Source organism: Chiloscyllium punctatum, chromosome 48 (genome assembly GCF_047496795.1).
Source record: "Chiloscyllium punctatum isolate Juve2018m chromosome 48, sChiPun1.3, whole genome shotgun sequence".
Taxonomy (NCBI): Eukaryota; Metazoa; Chordata; class Chondrichthyes; order Orectolobiformes; family Hemiscylliidae; genus Chiloscyllium; species Chiloscyllium punctatum.
This window is the reverse complement of record NC_092786.1, coordinates 1,620,133-1,639,667: the sequence shown is the minus strand read 5'-3', so window position 1 is coordinate 1,639,667 and position 19,535 is coordinate 1,620,133.

The following is a 19,535-nucleotide window of genomic DNA, read 5'->3' as shown; positions in this document are numbered from 1 at the left end:
TCTGAAACAGAGGGGCTGAAACAGAGGGCGCGAAACAGAGGGCGCGAAACAGAGGACGAGAAACAGAGGGTCTGAAACAGAGGGGCTGAAACAGAGGGCGAGAAACAGAGGGTCTGAAACAGAGGGGCTGAAACAGAGGGCGAGAAACAGAGGGGCTGAAACAGAGGGTCTGAAACAGAGTGGCTGAAACAGAGGGCTTGAAACAGAGGGGCTGAAACAGAGGGGCTGAAACAGAGGGGCTGAAACAGAGGGCGAGAAACAGAGGGTCTGAAACAGAGGGCGAGAAACAGAGGCCGCGAATCAGAGGGTGCGAAACAGAGGGCGAGAAACAGAGGGCGAGAAACAGAGTGGCTGACACAGAGGGGCTGAAACAGAGGGGCTGAAACAGAGGGCGCGAAACAGAGGGTCTGAAACAGAGGGCGTGAAACAGAGGGTCTGACACAGAGGGTCTGAAACAGAGGGTCTGAAACAGAGGGTCTGAAACAGAGGGCGAGAAACAGAGGTGCCGAAACAGACGGCGAGAAACAGAGGGTCTGAAACAGAGGGTCTGAAACAGAGTGGCTGAAACAGAGGGCGCGAAACAGAGGGCGCGAAACAGAGGGTCTGAAACAGAGGTACTGAAACAGAGGGGCTGAAACAGAGGGGCTGAAACAGAGGGTCTGAAACAGAGGGGCTGAAACAGAGGGCGAGAAACAGGGGTTGAAACTAAGGGTCTGAAACAGAGGGTCTGAAACAGAGGGTCTGAAACAGAGGGGCTGAAACAGAGGGCGAGAAACAGAGGGGCCGACACAGAGGGCGAGAAACCGAGGGTCTGAAACAGAGGGGCTGAAACAGAGGGGCTGAAACAGAGGGTGAGAAACAGAGGGTCTGAAACAGAGGGGCTGAAACAGAGGGCGCGAAACAGAGGGCGCGAAACAGAGGGTCTGAAACAGAGGTCGCGAAACAGAGGGGCTGAAAAAGAGTGGCTGAAACAAAGGGTCTGAAACAGAGGGTCTGACACAGAGGGTCTGAAACAGAGGGTATGAAACAGAGGGTCTGAAACAGAGGGGCTGAAACAGAGGGTCTGAAACAGGGGGTCTGAATCCGAGGGTCTGAAACAGAGGGCGCGAAACAGAGGGTCTGAAACAGAGGCGAGAAACAGAGGGTCTGAAACAGAGGGTCTGAAACAGAGGGGCTGAAACAGAGGGCGCGAAACAGAGGTCGCGAAACAGAGGGCGAGAAACAGAGGGTCTGAAACAGAGGGTCTGAAACAGAGGGGCTGAAACAGAGGGTCTGAAACAGAGGGGCTGAAACAGAGGGCGAGAAACAGAGGGGCTGAAACAGAGGGGCTGAAACAGAGGGTCTGAAACAGAGGGTGAGAAACAGAGGGCGAGAAACAGAGGGGCTGAAACAGAGGGGCTGAAACAGAGGGTCTGAAACAGAGAGTGAGAAACAGAGGGTCTGAAATAGAGGGCGAGAAACAGAGGGTCTGAAACAGAGGGGCTGAAACAGAGGGCGAGAAACAGAAGGGCTGAAACAGAGGGCGAGAAACAGAGGGGCTGAAACAGAGGGGCTGAAACCGAGGGTCTGAAACAGAGGGTCTGAAACAGAGGGCACGAAACAGAGGGCGCGAAACAGAGGGTCTGAAACAGAGGTTGAGAAACAGAGGGTCTGAAACAGAGGGGCTGAAACAGAGGGCGAGAAAAAGAGGGTCTGAAACAGAGTGCGAGAAACAGAGGGGCCGAAACAGAGGGTGAGAAACAGAGGGTCTGAAACAGAGGGGCTGAAACAGAGGGCGCGAAACAGAGGGCGCGAAACAAAGGGCGAGAAACAGTGGGTCTGAAACAGAGGGGCTGAAACAGAGGGGCTGAAACAGAGGGTCTGAAACAGAGGGGCTGAAACAGAGGGCGAGAAACAGAGGGGCTGAAACAGAGGGGCTGAAACAGAGGGGCTGAAACAGACGCTCTGAAACAGAGGTGCGAAACAGAGGGCGAGAAACAGAGGGGCTGAAACAGAGGGGCTGAAACAGAGGGGCTGAAACAGAGGGCGCGAAACAGAGGGTCTGAAACAGAGTGCGAGAAACAGAGGGTCTGAAACAGAGGGTCTGAAACAGAAGGGCTGAAACAGAGGGCGCGAAACAGAGGGCGCGAAACAGAGGACGAGAAACAGAGGGTCTGAAACAGAGGGGCTGAAACAGAGGGGCTGAAACAGAGGGTCTGAAACAGAGGGGCTGAAACAGAGGGCGAGAAACAGAGGGGCTGAAACAGAGGGTCTGAAACAGAGTGGCTGAAACAGAGGGCTTGAAACAGAGGGTCTGAAACAGAGGGGCTGAAACAAAGGGGCTGAAACAGAGGGCGAGAAACAGAGGGTCTGAAACAGAGGGCGAGAAACAGAGGCCGCGAATCAGAGGGTGCGAAACAGAGGGCGAGAAACAGAGGGCGAGAAACAGAGTGGCTGACACAGAGGGGCTGAAACAGAGGGGCTGAAACAGAGGGCGCGAAACAGAGGGTCTGAAACAGAGGGCGTGAAACAGTGGGTCTGACACAGAGGGTCTGAAACAGAGGGTCTGAAACAGAGGGTCTGAAACAGAGGGCGAGAAACAGAGGTGCCGAAACCGACGGCGAGAAACAGAGGGTCTGAAACAGAGGGTCTGAAACAGAGTGGCTGAAACAGAGGGCGCGAAACAGAGGGCGCGAAACAGAGGGTCTGAAACAGAGGTACTGAAACAGAGGGGCTGAAACAGAGGGGCTGAAACAGAGGGTCTGAAACAGAGGGGCTGAAACGGAGGGCGAGAAACAGGAGTTGAAACTAAGGGGCTGAAACAGAGGGTCTGAAACAGAGGGTCTGAAACAGAGGGGCTGAAACAGAGGGCGAGAAACAGAGGGGCCGACACAGAGGGCGAGAAACCGAGGGTCTGAAACAGAGGGGCTGAAACAGAGGGGCTGAAACAGAGGGTGAGAAACAGAGGGTCTGAAACAGAGGGGCTGAAACAGAGGGCGCGAAACAGAGGGCGCGAAACAGAGGGTCTGAAACAGAGGGTCTGACACAGAGGGTCTGAAACAGAGGGTATGAAACAGAGGGCGAGAAACAGAGGGTCTGAAACAGAGGGGCTGAAACAGAGGGCGAGAAACAGAGGGGCTGAAACAGAGGGTCTGAAACAGAGTGGCTGAAACAGAGGGCTTGAAACAGAGGGGCTGAAACAGAGGGGCTGAAACAGAGGGGCTGAAACAGAGGGCGAGAAACAGAGGGTCTGAAACAGAGGGCGAGAAACAGAGGCCGCGAATCAGAGGGTGCGAAACAGAGGGCGAGAAACAGAGGGCGAGAAACAGAGTGGCTGACACAGAGGGGCTGAAACAGAGGGGCTGAAACAGAGGGCGCGAAACAGAGGGTCTGAAACAGAGGGCGTGAAACAGAGGGTCTGACACAGAGGGTCTGAAACAGAGGGTCTGAAACAGAGGGTCTGAAACAGAGGGCGAGAAACAGAGGTGCCGAAACAGACGGCGAGAAACAGAGGGTCTGAAACAGAGGGTCTGAAACAGAGTGGCTGAAACAGAGGGCGCGAAACAGAGGGCGCGAAACAGAGGGTCTGAAACAGAGGTACTGAAACAGAGGGGCTGAAACAGAGGGGCTGAAACAGAGGGTCTGAAACAGAGGGGCTGAAACAGAGGGCGAGAAACAGGGGTTGAAACTAAGGGTCTGAAACAGAGGGTCTGAAACAGAGGGTCTGAAACAGAGGGGCTGAAACAGAGGGCGAGAAACAGAGGGGCCGACACAGAGGGCGAGAAACCGAGGGTCTGAAACAGAGGGGCTGAAACAGAGGGGCTGAAACAGAGGGTGAGAAACAGAGGGTCTGAAACAGAGGGGCTGAAACAGAGGGCGCGAAACAGAGGGCGCGAAACAGAGGGTCTGAAACAGAGGTCGCGAAACAGAGGGGCTGAAAAAGAGTGGCTGAAACAAAGGGTCTGAAACAGAGGGTCTGACACAGAGGGTCTGAAACAGAGGGTATGAAACAGAGGGTCTGAAACAGAGGGGCTGAAACAGAGGGTCTGAAACAGGGGGTCTGAATCCGAGGGTCTGAAACAGAGGGCGCGAAACAGAGGGTCTGAAACAGAGGCGAGAAACAGAGGGTCTGAAACAGAGGGTCTGAAACAGAGGGGCTGAAACAGAGGGCGCGAAACAGAGGTCGCGAAACAGAGGGCGAGAAACAGAGGGTCTGAAACAGAGGGTCTGAAACAGAGGGGCTGAAACAGAGGGTCTGAAACAGAGGGGCTGAAACAGAGGGCGAGAAACAGAGGGGCTGAAACAGAGGGGCTGAAACAGAGGGTCTGAAACAGAGGGTGAGAAACAGAGGGCGAGAAACAGAGGGGCTGAAACAGAGGGGCTGAAACAGAGGGTCTGAAACAGAGAGTGAGAAACAGAGGGTCTGAAATAGAGGGCGAGAAACAGAGGGTCTGAAACAGAGGGGCTGAAACAGAGGGCGAGAAACAGAAGGGCTGAAACAGAGGGCGAGAAACAGAGGGGCTGAAACAGAGGGGCTGAAACCGAGGGTCTGAAACAGAGGGTCTGAAACAGAGGGCACGAAACAGAGGGCGCGAAACAGAGGGTCTGAAACAGAGGTTGAGAAACAGAGGGTCTGAAACAGAGGGGCTGAAACAGAGGGCGAGAAAAAGAGGGTCTGAAACAGAGTGCGAGAAACAGAGGGGCCGAAACAGAGGGTGAGAAACAGAGGGTCTGAAACAGAGGGGCTGAAACAGAGGGCGCGAAACAGAGGGCGCGAAACAAAGGGCGAGAAACAGTGGGTCTGAAACAGAGGGGCTGAAACAGAGGGGCTGAAACAGAGGGTCTGAAACAGAGGGGCTGAAACAGAGGGCGAGAAACAGAGGGGCTGAAACAGAGGGGCTGAAACAGAGGGGCTGAAACAGACGCTCTGAAACAGAGGTGAGAAACAGAGGGCGAGAAACAGAGGGGCTGAAACAGAGGGGCTGAAACAGAGGGGCTGAAACAGAGGGCGCGAAACAGAGGGTCTGAAACAGAGTGCGAGAAACAGAGGGTCTGAAACAGAGGGTCTGAAACAGAAGGGCTGAAACAGAGGGCGCGAAACAGAGGGCGCGAAACAGAGGACGAGAAACAGAGGGTCTGAAACAGAGGGGCTGAAACAGAGGGGCTGAAACAGAGGGTCTGAAACAGAGGGGCTGAAACAGAGGGCGAGAAACAGAGGGGCTGAAACAGAGGGTCTGAAACAGAGTGGCTGAAACAGAGGGCTTGAAACAGAGGGTCTGAAACAGAGGGGCTGAAACAAAGGGGCTGAAACAGAGGGCGAGAAACAGAGGGTCTGAAACAGAGGGCGAGAAACAGAGGCCGCGAATCAGAGGGTGCGAAACAGAGGGCGAGAAACAGAGGGCGAGAAACAGAGTGGCTGACACAGAGGGGCTGAAACAGAGGGGCTGAAACAGAGGGCGCGAAACAGAGGGTCTGAAACAGAGGGCGTGAAACAGTGGGTCTGACACAGAGGGTCTGAAACAGAGGGTCTGAAACAGAGGGTCTGAAACAGAGGGCGAGAAACAGAGGTGCCGAAACCGACGGCGAGAAACAGAGGGTCTGAAACAGAGGGTCTGAAACAGAGTGGCTGAAACAGAGGGCGCGAAACAGAGGGCGCGAAACAGAGGGTCTGAAACAGAGGTACTGAAACAGAGGGGCTGAAACAGAGGGGCTGAAACAGAGGGTCTGAAACAGAGGGGCTGAAACGGAGGGCGAGAAACAGGAGTTGAAACTAAGGGGCTGAAACAGAGGGTCTGAAACAGAGGGTCTGAAACAGAGGGGCTGAAACAGAGGGCGAGAAACAGAGGGGCCGACACAGAGGGCGAGAAACCGAGGGTCTGAAACAGAGGGGCTGAAACAGAGGGGCTGAAACAGAGGGTGAGAAACAGAGGGTCTGAAACAGAGGGGCTGAAACAGAGGGCGCGAAACAGAGGGCGCGAAACAGAGGGTCTGAAACAGAGGGTCTGACACAGAGGGTCTGAAACAGAGGGTATGAAACAGAGGGTCTGAAACAGAGGGGCTGAAACAGAGGGTCTGAAACAGGGGGTCTGAATCCGAGGGTCTGAAACAGAGGGCGAGAAACAGAGGGGCCAAAACAGACGCCGAGAAACAGAGGGTCTGAAACAGAGGGTCTGAAACAGATGGGCTGAAACAGCGGGGCAGATACAGAGGGTCTGAAACAGAGGGTCTGAAACAGAGGGCGAGAAACAGAGGGGCTGAAACAAAGGGGCTGAAACAGAGGGGCTGAAACAGAGGGTCTGAAACAGAGGGGCTGAAACAGAGGGGCTGAAACAGAGGGTCTGAAACAGAGGGCGAGAAACAGAGGGGCCGAAACAGAGTGCCCGAAACAGAGGGGCCGACACAGAGGGCGAGAAACAGAGGGTCTGAAACAGAGGGGCTGAAACAGAGGGTCTGAAACAGAGGGTGAGAAACAGAGGGTCTGAAACAGAGGGGCTGAAACAGAGGGCGAGAAAAAGAGGGTCTGAAACAGAGTGCGAGAAACAGAGGGGCCGAAACAGAGGGTGAGAAACAGAGGGTCTGAAACAGAGGGGCTGAAACAGAGGTCGCGAAACAGAGGGCGCGAAACAAAGGGCGAGAAACAGAGGGTCTGAAGCAGAGGGGCTGTAACAGAGGGGCTGAAACAGAGGGGCTGAAACAGAGGGTGAGAAACAGATGGCGAGAAACAGAGGGGCTGAAACCGAGGGGCTGAAACAGAGGGGCTGAAACAGAGGGCGCGAAACAGAGGGTCTGAAACAGAGGCGAGAAACAGAGGGTCTGAAACAGAGGGTCAGAAACAGAGGGTCTGAAACAGAGGGGCTGAAACAGAGGGTCTGAAACAGAGTGCGAGAAACAGAGGGGGCGAAACAGAGGGCGCGAAACAGAGGGCGAGAAACAGAGGGTCTGAAACAGAGGGGCAGAAACAGAGGGGCTGAAACAGAGGGTCTGAAACAGAGGGTTGAAACAGAGGGTGAGAAACAGAGGGGCTGAAACAGAGGGGCTGAAACAGAGGGGCTGAAACAGAGGGTCTGAAACAGAGGGGCTGAAACAGAGGGCGAGAAACAGAGGGTCTGAAACAGAGGGGCTGAAACAGAGGGGCTGAAACAGAGGGTGAGAAACAGAGGGTCTGAAACAGAGGGCGAGAAACAGAGGGGCCGAAACAGAGGGCGAGAAACAGATGGGCCGAAACAGAGGGCGTGAAACAGAGGGTCTGAAACAGAGGGTCTGAAACAGAGGGTCTGAAACAGAGGGTGCGAAACTGAGGCCGCGAATCAGAGGGCGCGAAACAGAGGGCGTGAAACAGAGGGCGAGAAACAGAGAGGCTGAAACAGAGGGGCTGAAACAGAGTGGCTGAAACAGAGGGCGCGAAACAGAGGGTCTGAAACAGAGGGGGCGAAAAAGAGGGCGAGAAACAGAGTGTCTGAAACAGAGGGTCTGAAACAGAGGGGCTGAAACAGAGGGTCTGAAACAGAGGGTCTTAAACCGAGGGTCTGAAACAGAGGGCGAGAAACAGAGGTGCCGAAACAGACGGCGAGAAACAGAGTGTCTGAAACAGAGGGTCTGAAACAGAGGGGCTGAAACAGAGGGCGCGAAACAGAGGGTCTGAAACAGAGGGTCTGAAACAGGGGGGCTGAAACAGAGGGGCTGAAACAGAGGGTCTGAAACAGAGGGGCTGAAAGAGAGGGCGAGAAACAGGGGTTGAAACAGAGGGGCTGAAACAGAGGGTCTGAAACAGAGGGTCTGAAACAGAGGGGCTGAAACAGAGGGCGAGAAACAGAGGGTCTGAAACAGAGGAGCTGAAACAGACGGGCTGAAACAGAGGGTGAGAAACAGAGGGTCTGAAACAGAGGGGCTGAAACAGAGGGCGAGAAAAAGAGAGTCTGAAACAGAGGGCGAGAATCAGAGGTGCCGAAACAGAGGGCGAGAAACAGAGGGACCGATTCAGAGGGCGAGAAACAGAGGGTCTGAAACAGAGGGTCTGAAACAGAGGGTCTGAAACAGAGGGTCTGAAACAGAGGGGCTGAAACAGAGGTCGCGAAACAGAGGGCGCGAAACAAAGGGCGAGAAACAGAGTGTCTGAAGCAGAGGGGCTGTAACAGAGGGGCTGAAACAGAGGGTCTGAAACAGAGGGTGAGAAACAGATGGCGAGAAACAGAGAGGCTGAAACCGAGGGGCTGAAACAGAGGGGCTGAAACAGAGGGCGCGAAACAGAGGGTCTGAAACAGAGGCGAGAAACAAAGGGTCTGAAACAGAGGGTCTGAAACAGAGGGGCTGAAACAGAGGGCGCGAAACACAGGTCGCGAAACAGAGGGCGAGAAACAGAGGGTCTGAAACTGAGGGTCTGAAACAGAGGGGCTGAAACAGAGGGTCTGAAACAGAGGGGCTGAAACAGAGGGCGAGAAATAGAGGGGCTGAAACAGAGGGGCTGAAACAGAGGGTCTGAAACAGAGGGTGAGAAACAGAGGGCGAGAAACAGAGGGGCTGAAACAGAGGGGCTGAAACAGAGGGGCTGAAACAGAGGGTGCGAAACAGAGGGTCTGAAACAGAGGGCGAGAAACAGAGGGTCTGAAACAGAGGGTCTGAAACAGAGGGGCTGAAACAGAGGGCGAGAAACAGAAGGGCTGAAACAGAGGGCGAGAAACAGAGGGGCTGAAACAGAGGGGCTGAAACAGAGGGTCTGAAACAGAGGGTCTGAAACAGAGGGCACGAAACAGAGGGCGCGAAACAGAGGGTCTGAAACAGAGGTTGAGAAACAGAGGGTCTGAAACAGAGGGGCTGAAACAGAGGGCGAGAAAAAGAGGGTGTGAAACAGAGTGCGAGAAACAGAGGGGCCGAAACAGAGGGTGAGAAACAGAGGGTCTGAAACAGAGGGGCTGAAACAGAGGGCGCGAAACAGAGGGCGCGAAACAAAGGGCGAGAAACAGTGGGTCTGAAACAGAGGGGCTGAAACAGAGGGGCTGAAACAGAGGGTCTGAAACAGAGGGGCTGAAACAGAGGGCGAGAAACAGAGGGGCTGAAACAGAGGGGCTGAAACAGAGGGGCTGAATCAGACGGTCTGAAACAGAGGTGAGAAACAGAGGGCGAGAAACAGAGGGGCTGAAACAGAGGGGCTGAAACAGAGGGGCTGAAACAGAGGGCGCGAAACAGAGGGTCTGAAACAGAGTGCGAGAAACAGAGGGTCTGAAACAGAGGGGCTGAAACAAAGGGGCTGAAACAGAGGGCGAGAAACAGAGGGTCTGAAACAGAGGGCGAGAAACAGAGGCCGCGAATCAGAGGGTGCGAAACAGAGGGCGAGAAACAGAGGGCGAGAAACAGAGTGGCTGACACAGAGGGGCTGAAACAGAGGGGCTGAAACACAGGGCGCGAAACAGAGGGTCTGAAACAGAGGGCGTGAAACAGTGGGTCTGACACAGAGGGTCTGAAACAGAGGGTCTGAAACAGAGGGTCTGAAACAGAGGGCGAGAAACAGAGGTGCCGAAACCGACGGCGAGAAACAGAGGGTCTGAAACAGAGGGTCTGAAACAGAGTGGCTGAAACAGAGGGCGCGAAACAGAGGGCGCGAAACAGAGGGTCTGAAACAGAGGTACTGAAACAGAGGGGCTGAAACAGAGGGGCTGAAACAGAGGGTCTGAAACAGAGGGGCTGAAACGGAGGGCGAGAAACAGGAGTTGAAACTAAGGGGCTGAAACAGAGGGTCTGAAACAGAGGGTCTGAAACAGAGGGGCTGAAACAGAGGGCGAGAAACAGAGGGGCCGACACAGAGGGCGAGAAACCGAGGGTCTGAAACAGAGGGGCTGAAACAGAGGGGCTGAAACAGAGGGTGAGAAACAGAGGGTCTGAAACAGAGGGGCTGAAACAGAGGGCGCGAAACAGAGGGCGCGAAACAGAGGGTCTGAAACAGAGGGTCTGACACAGAGGGTCTGAAACAGAGGGTATGAAACAGAGGGTCTGAAACAGAGGGGCTGAAACAGAGGGTCTGAAACAGGGGGTCTGAATCCGAGGGTCTGAAACAGAGGGCGAGAAACAGAGGGGCCAAAACAGACGCCGAGAAACAGAGGGTCTGAAACAGAGGGTCTGAAACAGATGGGCTGAAACAGCGGGGCAGATACAGAGGGTCTGAAACAGAGGGTCTGAAACAGAGGGCGAGAAACAGAGGGGCTGAAACAAAGGGGCTGAAACAGAGGGGCTGAAACAGAGGGTCTGAAACAGAGGGCGAGAAACAGAGGGGCTGAAACAAAGGGGCTGAAACAGAGGGGCTGAAACAGAGGGTCTGAAACAGAGGGGCTGAAACAGAGGGCGAGAAACAGAGGGTCTGAAACAGAGGGCGAGAAACAGAGGGGCCGAAACAGAGTGCCCGAAACAGAGGGGCCGACACAGAGGGCGAGAAACAGAGGGTCTGAAACAGAGGGGCTGAAACAGAGGGTCTGAAACAGAGGGTGAGAAACAGAGGGTCTGAAACAGAGGGGCTGAAACAGAGGGCGAGAAAAAGAGGGTCTGAAACAGAGTGCGAGAAACAGAGGGGCCGAAACAGAGGGTGAGAAACAGAGGGTCTGAAACAGAGGGGCTGAAACAGAGGTCGCGAAACAGAGGGCGCGAAACAAAGGGCGAGAAACAGAGGGTCTGAAGCAGAGGGGCTGTAACAGAGGGGCTGAAACAGAGGGGCTGAAACAGAGGGTGAGAAACAGATGGCGAGAAACAGAGGGGCTGAAACCGAGGGGCTGAAACAGAGGGGCTGAAACAGAGGGCGCGAAACAGAGGGTCTGAAACAGAGGCGAGAAACAGAGGGTCTGAAACAGAGGGTCAGAAACAGAGGGTCTGAAACAGAGGGGCTGAAACAGAGGGTCTGAAACAGAGGGCGAGAAACAGAGGGGGCGAAACAGAGGGCGCGAAACAGAGGGCGAGAAACAGAGGGTCTGAAACAGAGGGGCAGAAACAGAGGGGCTGAAACAGAGGGTCTGAAACAGAGGGTTGAAACAGAGGGCGAGAAACAGAGGGGCTGAAACAGAGGGGCTGAAACAGAGGGGCTGAAACAGAGGGTCTGAAACAGAGGGGCTGAAACAGAGGGCGAGAAACAGAGGGTCTGAAACAGAGGGGCTGAAACAGAGGGGCTGAAACAGAGGGTGAGAAACAGAGGGTCTGAAACAGAGGGCGAGAAACAGAGGGGCCGAAACAGAGGGCGAGAAACAGATGGGCCGAAACAGAGGGCGTGAAACAGAGGGTCTGAAACAGAGGGTCTGAAACAGAGGGTCTGAAACAGAGGGTGCGAAACTGAGGCCGCGAATCAGAGGGCGCGAAACAGAGGGCGTGAAACAGAGGGCGAGAAACAGAGAGGCTGAAACAGAGGGGCTGAAACAGAGTGGCTGAAACAGAGGGCGCGAAACAGAGGGTCTGAAACAGAGGGGGCGAAAAAGAGGGCGAGAAACAGAGTGTCTGAAACAGAGGGTCTGAAACAGAGGGGCTGAAACAGAGGGTCTGAAACAGAGGGTCTTAAACCGAGGGTCTGAAACAGAGGGCGAGAAACAGAGGTGCCGAAACAGACGGCGAGAAACAGAGTGTCTGAAACAGAGGGTCTGAAACAGAGGGGCTGAAACAGAGGGCGCGAAACAGAGGGTCTGAAACAGAGGGTCTGAAACAGGGGGGCTGAAACAGAGGGGCTGAAACAGAGGGTCTGAAACAGAGGGGCTGAAAGAGAGGGCGAGAAACAGGGGTTGAAACAGAGGGGCTGAAACAGAGGGTCTGAAACAGAGGGTCTGAAACAGAGGGGCTGAAACAGAGGGCGAGAAACAGAGGGTCTGAAACAGAGGAGCTGAAACAGACGGGCTGAAACAGAGGGTGAGAAACAGAGGGTCTGAAACAGAGGGGCTGAAACAGAGGGCGAGAAAAAGAGAGTCTGAAACAGAGGGCGAGAATCAGAGGTGCCGAAACAGAGGGCGAGAAACAGAGGGACCGATTCAGAGGGCGAGAAACAGAGGGTCTGAAACAGAGGGTCTGAAACAGAGGGTCTGAAACAGAGGGTCTGAAACAGAGGGGCTGAAACAGAGGTCGCGAAACAGAGGGCGCGAAACAAAGGGCGAGAAACAGAGTGTCTGAAGCAGAGGGGCTGTAACAGAGGGGCTGAAACAGAGGGTCTGAAACAGAGGGTGAGAAACAGATGGCGAGAAACAGAGAGGCTGAAACCGAGGGGCTGAAACAGAGGGGCTGAAACAGAGGGCGCGAAACAGAGGGTCTGAAACAGAGGCGAGAAACAAAGGGTCTGAAACAGAGGGTCTGAAACAGAGGGGCTGAAACAGAGGGCGCGAAACACAGGTCGCGAAACAGAGGGCGAGAAACAGAGGGTCTGAAACTGAGGGTCTGAAACAGAGGGGCTGAAACAGAGGGTCTGAAACAGAGGGGCTGAAACAGAGGGCGAGAAACAGAGGGGCTGAAACAGAGGGGCTGAAACAGAGGGTCTGAAACAGAGGGTGAGAAACAGAGGGCGAGAAACAGAGGGGCTGAAACAGAGGGGCTGAAACAGAGGGGCTGAAACAGAGGGTGCGAAACAGAGGGTCTGAAACAGAGGGCGAGAAACAGAGGGTCTGAAACAGAGGGTCTGAAACAGAGGGGCTGAAACAGAGGGCGAGAAACAGAAGGGCTGAAACAGAGGGCGAGAAACAGAGGGGCTGAAACAGAGGGGCTGAAACAGAGGGTCTGAAACAGAGGGTCTGAAACAGAGGGCACGAAACAGAGGGCGCGAAACAGAGGGTCTGAAACAGAGGTTGAGAAACAGAGGGTCTGAAACAGAGGGGCTGAAACAGAGGGCGAGAAAAAGAGGGTGTGAAACAGAGTGCGAGAAACAGAGGGGCCGAAACAGAGGGTGAGAAACAGAGGGTCTGAAACAGAGGGGCTGAAACAGAGGGCGCGAAACAGAGGGCGCGAAACAAAGGGCGAGAAACAGTGGGTCTGAAACAGAGGGGCTGAAACAGAGGGGCTGAAACAGAGGGTCTGAAACAGAGGGGCTGAAACAGAGGGCGAGAAACAGAGGGGCTGAAACAGAGGGGCTGAAACAGAGGGGCTGAAACAGACGGTCTGAAACAGAGGTGAGAAACAGAGGGCGAGAAACAGAGGGGCTGAAACAGAGGGGCTGAAACAGAGGGGCTGAAACAGAGGGCGCGAAACAGAGGGTCTGAAACAGAGTGCGAGAAACAGAGGGTCTGAAACAGAGGGTCTGAAACAGAGGGGCTGAAACAGAGGGCGCGAAACAGAGGGCGCGAAACAGAGGACGAGAAACAGAGGGTCTGAAACAGAGGGGCTGAAACAGAGGGGCTGAAACAGAGGGTCTGAAACAGAGGGGCTGAAACAGAGGGCAAGAAACAGAGGGGCTGAAACAGAGGGTCTGAAACAGAGTGGCTGAAACAGAGGGCTTGAAACAGAGGGTCTGAAACAGAGGGGCTGAAACAGAGGGGCTGAAACAGAGGGCGAGAAACAGAGGGTCTGAAACAGAGGGCAAGAAACAGAGGCCGCGAATCAGAGGGTGCGAAACAGAGGGCGAGAAACAGAGGGCGAGAAACAGAGTGGCTGACACAGAGGGGCTGAAACAGAGGGGCTGAAACAGAGGGCGCGAAACAGAGGGTCTGAAACAGAGGGCGTGAAACAGAGGGTCTGACACAGAGGGTCTGAAACAGAGGGTCTGAAACAGAGGGTCTGAAACAGAGGGCGAGAAACAGAGGTGCCGAAACAGACGGCGAGAAACAGAGGGTCTGAAACAGAGGGTCTGAAACAGAGTGGCTGAAACAGAGGGCGCGAAACAGAGGGCGCGAAACAGAGGGTCTGAAACAGAGGTACTGAAACAGAGGGGCTGAAACAGAGGGGCTGAAACAGAGGGTCTGAAACAGAGGGGCTGAAACAGAGGGCGAGAAACAGGGGTTGAAACTAAGGGGCTGAAACAGAGGGTCTGAAAGAGAGGGGCTGAAACAGAGGGCGAGAAACAGAGGGGCCGACACAGAGGGCGAGAAACCGAGGGTCTGAAACAGAGGGGCTGAAACAGAGGGGCTGAAACAGAGGGTGAGAAACAGAGGGTCTGAAACAGAGGGGCTGAAACAGAGGGCGCGAAACAGAGGGCGCGAAACAGAGGGTCTGAAACAGAGGTCGCAAAACAGAGGGGCTGAAAAAGAGTGGCTGAAACAAAGGGTCTGAAACCGAGGGTCTGACACAGAGGGTCTGAAACAGAGTGTATGAAACAGAGGGTCTGAAACAGAGGGGCTGAAACAGAGGGTCTGAAACAGGGGGTCTGAAACAGAGGGACTGAAACAGAGGGTCTGAAACAGAGTGGCTGAAACAGAGGGCTTGAAACAGAGGGTCTGAAACAGAGGGGCTGAAACAGAGGGGCTGAAACAGAGGGCGAGAAACAGAGGGTCTGAAACAGAGGGCGAGAAACAGAGGCCGCGAATCAGAGGGTGCGAAACAGAGGGCGAGAAACAGAGGGCGAGAAACAGAGTGGCTGACACAGAGGGGCTGAAACAGAGGGGCTGAAACAGAGGGCGCGAAACAGAGGGTCTGAAACAGAGGGCGTGAAACAGAGGGTCTGACACAGAGGGTCTGAAACAGAGGGTCTGAAACAGAGGGTCTGAAACAGAGGGCGAGAAACAGAGGTGCCGAAACAGACGGCGAGAAACAGAGGGTCTGAAACAGAGGGTCTGAAACAGAGTGGCTGAAACAGAGGGAGCGAAACAGAGGGCGCGAAACAGAGGGTCTGAAACAGAGGTACTGAAACAGAGGGGCTGAAACAGAGGGGCTGAAACAGAGGGTCTGAAACAGAGGGGCTGAAACGGAGGGCGAGAAACAGGGGTTGAAACTAAGGGGCTGAAACAGAGGGTCTGAAACAGAGGGTCTGAAACAGAGGGGCTGAAACAGAGGGCGAGAAACAGAGGGGCCGACACAGAGGGCGAGAAACCGAGGGTCTGAAACAGAGGGGCTGAAACAGAGGGGCTGAAACAGAGGGTCTGAAACAGGGGGTCTGAAACAGAGGGGCTGAAACAGAGGGTCTGAAACAGAGTGGCTGAAACAGAGGGCTTGAAACAGAGGGTCTGAAACAGAGGGGCTGAAACAGAGGGGCTGAAACAGAGGGCGAGAAACAGAGGGTCTGAAACAGAGGGCGAGAAACAGAGGCCGCGAATCAGAGGGTGCGAAACAGAGGGCGAGAAACAGAGGGCGAGAAACAGAGTGGCTGACACAGAGGGGCTGAAACAGAGGGGCTGAAACAGAGGGCGCGAAACAGAGGGTCTGAAACAGAGGGCGTGAAACAGAGGGTCTGACACAGAGGGTCTGAAACAGAGGGTCTGAAACAGAGGGTCTGAAACAGAGGGCGAGAAACAGAGGTGCCGAAACAGACGGCGAGAAACAGAGGGTCTGAAACAGAGGGTCTGAAACAGAGTGGCTGAAACAGAGGGCGCGAAACAGAGGGCGCGAAACAGAGGGTCTGAAACAGAGGTACTGAAACAGAGGGGCTGAAACAGAGGGGCTGAAACAGAGGGTCTGAAACAGAGGGGCTGAAACGGCGGGCGAGAAACAGGGGTTGAAACTAAGGGGCTGAAACAGAGGGTCTGAAACAGAGGGTCTGAAACAGAGGGGCTGAAACAGAGGGCGAGAAACAGAGGGGCCGACACAGAGGGCGAGAAACCGAGGGTCTGAAACAGAGGGGCTGAAACAGAGGGGCTGAAACAGAGGGTGAGAAACAGAGGGTCTGAAACAGAGGGGCTGAAACAGAGGGCGCGAAACAGAGGGCGCGAAACAGAGGGTCTGAAACAGAGGGTCTGAAACAGAGGGGCTGAAAAAGAGTGGCTGAAACAAAGGGTCTGAAACAGAGGGTCTGACACAGAGGGTCTGAAACAGAGGGTATGAAACAGAGGGTCTGAAACAGAGGGGCTGAAACAGAGGGTCTGAAACAGGGGGTCTGAATCCGAGGGTCTGAAACAGAGGGCGAGAAACAGAGGGGCCAAAACAGACGCCGAGAAACAGAGGGTCTGAAACAGAGGGTCTGAAACAGATGGGCTGAAACAGCGGGGCAGAAACAGAGGGTCTGAAACAGAGGGTCTGAAACAGAGGGCGAGAAACAGAGGGGCTGAAACAAAGGGGCTGAAACAGAGGGGCTGAAACAGAGGGTCTGAAACAGAGGGGCTGAAACAGAGGGCGAGAAACAGAGGGTTTGAAACAGAGGGCGAGAAACAGAGGGGCCGAAACAGAGTGCCCGAAACAGAGGGGCCGACACAGAGGGCGAGAAACAGAGGGTCTTAAACAGAGGGGCTGAAACAGAGGGTCTGAAACAGAGGGTGAGAAACAGAGGGTCTGAAACAGAGGGGCTGAAACAGAGGGCGAGAAAAAGAGGGTCTGAAACAGAGTGCGAGAAACAGAGGGGCCGAAACAGAGGGTGAGAAACAGAGGGTCTGAAACAGAGGGGCTGAAACAGAGGTCGCGAAACAGAGGGCGCGAAACAAAGGGCGAGAAACAGAGGGTCTGAAGCAGAGGGGCTGTAACAGAGGGGCTGAAACAGAGGGGCTGAAACAGAGGGTGAGAAACAGAGGGTCTGAAACAGAGGGGCTGAAACCGAGGGGCTGAAACAGAGGGGCTGAAACAGAGGGCGCGAAACAGAGGGTCTGAAACAGAGGCGAGAAACAGAGGGTCTGAAACAGAGGGTCAGAAACAGAGGGTCTGAAACAGAGGGGCTGAAACAGAGGGCGCGAAACAGAGGGCGCGAAACAAAGGGCGAGAAACAGTGGGTCTGAAACAGAGGGGCTGAAACAGAGGGGCTGAAACAGAGGGTCTGAAACAGAGGGGCTGAAACAGAGGGCGAGAAACAGAGGGGCTGAAACAGAGGGGCTGAAACAGAGGGGCTGAAACAGACGCTCTGAAACAGAGGTGAGAAACAGAGGGCGAGAAACAGAGGGGCTGAAACAGAGGGGCTGAAACAGAGGGGCTGAAACAGAGGGCGCGAAACAGAGGGTCTGAAACAGAGTGCGAGAAACAGAGGGTCTGAAACAGAGGGTCTGAAACAGAAGGGCTGAAACAGAGGGCGCGAAACAGAGGGCGCGAAACAGAGGACGAGAAACAGAGGGTCTGAAACAGAGGGGCTGAAACAGAGGGGCTGAAACAGAGGGTCTGAAACAGAGGGGCTGAAACAGAGGGCGAGAAACAGAGGGGCTGAAACAGAGGGTCTGAAACAGAGTGGCTGAAACAGAGGGCTTGAAACAGAGGGTCTGAAACAGAGGGGCTGAAACAAAGGGGCTGAAACAGAGGGCGAGAAACAGAGGGTCTGAAACAGAGGGCGAGAAACAGAGGCCGCGAATCAGAGGGTGCGAAACAGAGGGCGAGAAACAGAGGGCGAGAAACAGAGTGGCTGACACAGAGGGGCTGAAACAGAGGGGCTGAAACAGAGGGCGCGAAACAGAGGGTCTGAAACAGAGGGCGTGAAACAGTGGGTCTGACACAGAGGGTCTGAAACAGAGGGTCTGAAACAGAGGGTCTGAAACAGAGGGCGAGAAACAGAGGTGCCGAAACCGACGGCGAGAAACAGAGGGTCTGAAACAGAGGGTCTGAAACAGAGTGGCTGAAACAGAGGGCGCGAAACAGAGGGCGCGAAACAGAGGGTCTGAAACAGAGGTACTGAAACAGAGGGGCTGAAACAGAGGGGCTGAAACAGAGGGTCTGAAACAGAGGGGCTGAAACGGAGGGCGAGAAACAGGAGTTGAAACTAAGGGGCTGAAACAGAGGGTCTGAAACAGAGGGTCTGAAACAGAGGGGCTGAAACAGAGGGCGAGAAACAGAGGGGCCGACACAGAGGGCGAGAAACCGAGGGTCTGAAACAGAGGGGCTGAAACAGAGGGGCTGAAACAGAGGGTGAGAAACAGAGGGTCTGAAACAGAGGGGCTGAAACAGAGGGCGCGAAACAGAGGGCGCGAAACAGAGGGTCTGAAACAGAGGGTCTGACACAGAGGGTCTGAAACAGAGGGTATGAAACAGAGGGTCTGAAACAGAGGGGCTGAAACAGAGGGTCTGAAACAGGGGGTCTGAATCCGAGGGTCTGAAACAGAGGGCGAGAAACAGAGGGGCCAAAACAGACGCCGAGAAACAGAGGGTCTGAAACAGAGGGTCTGAAACAGATGGGCTGAAACAGCGGGGCAGATACAGAGGGTCTGAAACAGAGGGTCTGAAACAGAGGGCGAGAAACAGAGGGGCTGAAACAAAGGGGCTGAAACAGAGGGGCTGAAACAGAGGGTCTGAAACAGAGGGGCTGAAACAGAGGGGCTGAAACAGAGGGTCTGAAACAGAGGGCGAGAAACAGAGGGGCCGAAACAGAGTGCCCGAAACAGAGGGGCCGACACAGAGGGCGAGAAACAGAGGGTCTGAAACAGAGGGGCTGAAACAGAGGGTCTGAAACAGAGGGTGAGAAACAGAGGGTCTGAAACAGAGGGGCTGAAACAGAGGGCGAGAAAAAGAGGGTCTGAAACAGAGTGCGAGAAACAGAGGGGCCGAAACAGAGGGTGAGAAACAGAGGGTCTGAAACAGAGGGGCTGAAACAGAGGTCGCGAAACAGAGGGCGCGAAACAAAGGGCGAGAAACAGAGGGTCTGAAGCAGAGGGGCTGTAACAGAGGGGCTGAAACAGAGGGGCTGAAACAGAGGGTGAGAAACAGATGGCGAGAAACAGAGGGGCTGAAACCGAGGGGCTGAAACAGAGGGGCTGAAACAGAGGGCGCGAAACAGAGGGTCTGAAACAGAGGCGAGAAACAGAGGGTCTGAAACAGAGGGTCAGAAACAGAGGGTCTGAAACAGAGGGGCTGAAACAGAGGGTCTGAAACAGAGGGCGAGAAACAGAGGGGGCGAAACAGAGGGCGCGAAACAGAGGGCGAGAAACAGAGGGTCTGAAACAGAGGGGCAGAAACAGAGGGGCTGAAACAGAGGGTCTGAAACAGAGGGTTGAAACAGAGGGTGAGAAACAGAGGGGCTGAAACAGAGGGGCTGAAACAGAGGGGCTGAAACAGAGGGTCTGAAACAGAGGGGCTGAAACAGAGGGCGAGAAACAGAGGGTCTGAAACAGAGGGGCTGAAACAGAGGGGCTGAAACAGAGGGTGAGAAACAGAGGGTCTGAAACAGAGGGCGAGAAACAGAGGGGCCGAAACAGAGGGCGAGAAACAGATGGGCCGAAACAGAGGGCGTGAAACAGAGGGTCTGAAACAGAGGGTCTGAAACAGAGGGTCTGAAACAGAGGGTGCGAAACTGAGGCCGCGAATCAGAGGGCGCGAAACAGAGGGCGTGAAACAGAGGGCGAGAAACAGAGAGGCTGAAACAGAGGGGCTGAAACAGAGTGGCTGAAACAGAGGGCGCGAAACAGAGGGTCTGAAACAGAGGGGGCGAAAAAGAGGGCGAGAAACAGAGTGTCTGAAACAGAGGGTCTGAAACAGAGGGGCTGAAACAGAGGGTCTGAAACAGAGGGTCTTAAACCGAGGGTCTGAAACAGAGGGCGAGAAACAGAGGTGCCGAAACAGACGGC